The sequence below is a fragment of the Apium graveolens genome, chromosome 2, assembly GCF_009905375.1.
Source record: "Apium graveolens cultivar Ventura chromosome 2, ASM990537v1, whole genome shotgun sequence".
Lineage (NCBI taxonomy): Eukaryota > Viridiplantae > Streptophyta > Magnoliopsida > Apiales > Apiaceae > Apium > Apium graveolens.
The window spans coordinates 152,206,055-152,208,375 of NC_133648.1; the positions used below are offsets into that span (position 1 = coordinate 152,206,055).

Genomic DNA, 2,321 nt, shown 5'->3' on the forward strand with positions numbered 1-2,321 from the left:
TCTTCCTCGAAATCAAGAATTATAAAGTCAGCAGGGAAGAAGAGTTTATCCACCTTGACCAAGACATCCTCCACTATACCTCGTGGATAAGCGATGGCACGATCAGTTAGTTGTAATGACATGTATGTTGGTTTTGGAATCAGGCAGACCAAGCTTCTTGAAGATAGATAAGGGTATCAGATTGATGCTAGCTCCTAAATCACATAAACACTTGTCGAACGACAAGTTTCCGATGGTGCAAGGAATAGTGAAGCTTCCAGGATCTTTAAGCTTCGGAGGCAACTTCTGTTGCAGCACAGCACTGCATTCCTCTGTTAGAGCAACGGTCTCTAAGTCATCGAGCTGCACTTTTCGAGAGAGAATACCTTTCATAAACCTCGCATAGCTAGGCATCTGTTCAAGAGCTTCAGCGAAAGGTATGTTGATATGAAGTTTTTTGAACACCTCCAAAAACTTCTCAAACTGCTTATCCTGCTTTTTCTTCTGCAGCCTCTTAGGAAAGGGAGGTGGAGGATAGATCTGTTTCTCCCCTGTATTACCCTCAAGAGGAGTGTGTTCCACAGTAGTCTTCCTTGGTTCCACCTCTAATTCCTTCTACACATCTTTTTCAGCCAAAACTTCAGATTCTGGAACTTGAGACTTTTTAGGCTCTCTGTCTTGCTGAATTTGGGGGCTTGCAACCTTTCCAGACCTTAAAGTGATGGCGATCACCTGTTCTTCAACTTCCCTCTTTCCTGGATTGGCTTTTGTATCACTATGAAGCATTCCTGGTGGTCGATTCAATAAGGCATTAGCAATTTTCCCTGTTTGGTTCTCCAGAGTCTTGATAGAAACAACCTGGCTTTCGCATATAAGAGCTTGAGTTTTGCACATAAGCTGCAACTCCTCCAATTCAGATTTTTCATTCGAAGATAGACCTGCATCATGATTTTGTTGTTGAATTTGGAGTTGTAAACCAAGAGGGTTGAATAGCTTATTTCCAAACTACTGGAACGGTTGTTGCATCACATTCTGATTGTTACTCCAGCTGAAGTTAGGATGATTCCAGTTGTCAGGATAATAAGTGGTCGGAACTGGCTACTGCGATCTTTGAAAGTTGCTCACAAACTGAGCTGAGTCACTAGATATAGCGCATTGCTCCATCATATGTGGACCTGCACACAACTCAAAAACACTAATTATCTACTTAACACCATAGTTAGCCAGATAATCGATCTTCATAGACAACGCCTTTAGTTGAGTAGTGATAGCCGTAGCTGTATCCACTTCAAGAACTCCTGCTACCTTGCCATGTGGAAATCTCTGGGTTGGATACTGATATTCATTAGCAGCCATCAGTTCAATTAGATCTTAAGCTTCCTCATAGCTCTTTGCCCATAATGCTCCGCATGCTGCTGCATCGAGCATGGGTCTGGATTGTGCTCCCAACCCATTGTAAAAACAATTGATGATCAACCAATCAGGCATTCCATGATGAGGACACTTCCTAAGCATCTCCTTGTAGCGCTCTCAAGCTTCATATAAAGATTCTCCTGATTGCTGCGCAAATTGAGTAAGAGCATTCCTGATTGTAGTTGTCTTCGCCATAGGGAAGAATTTAGTAAGAAACTTTTGAACAAGATCTTCCCAAGTAGTAATCGAACCAGCTGGTAGAGAGTGTAACCAGCTCTTAGCCTTGTCCCTCAGAGAGAATGGGAACAGTCTCAGCTTCACAGCATCTTTAGAAACACCGTTGAACTTGAAGGTGTCGCAGATCTCAATGAAATCCCTAATGTGCATATTGGGATCTTCCGTTGGAGAACCCCAAACTGGACTGAAGTCTGTACCCATTGAATTATGCCAGGCTTGATCTCAAAGGTATTAGCTGTGATAGCTGGCCGGATAATTCTAGATCGAATGTCATTGATCTTGGGTTGAGAAAAATCCATCAAGGCTTTCGTTCGTGCTGCTAGATCTCCCATTGTAATGAGTACCTGAAACACAAACAAATAAACCGTGAAAGTAAAAGAATCCGAGTGTGAACTTTAACGACCACTGATGACAAGCACATAAACTAAAAATTAACACCGAGTCCCCGGCAGCGGCGCCAAAAACTGGTTAGGGAGAAAACACGCGCTAATATTCACCCAAGTATACGCGTTCGCAAGTAGTATAAGATATAAATCAGATTCGTTCCCACAGAGACTGGTTTAGGTTAAATTCAATTTATGCACCTATGCAACAATGTATGGTTATCGCTCAATGCTAAGAGAAATAATAAATTGGGTTTTTATTAAACTAAGAGATTATACTAAATAACATTAACTAAGAGAATTGAGGTC

General features: G+C 41.8%; 1 non-coding gene across 1 annotated transcript; it reads left to right on the forward strand.

Moving 5' to 3' along the window:
* The first annotated feature begins 1,465 nt into the window (after positions 1–1,465).
* LOC141709996 (small nucleolar RNA R71) lies at positions 1,466–1,572 on the forward strand. The gene has a single exon (XR_012570541.1). It is a non-coding gene; the product is annotated as a small nucleolar RNA R71 (small nucleolar RNA).
* The last annotated feature ends 749 nt before the right edge of the window (positions 1,573–2,321 follow it).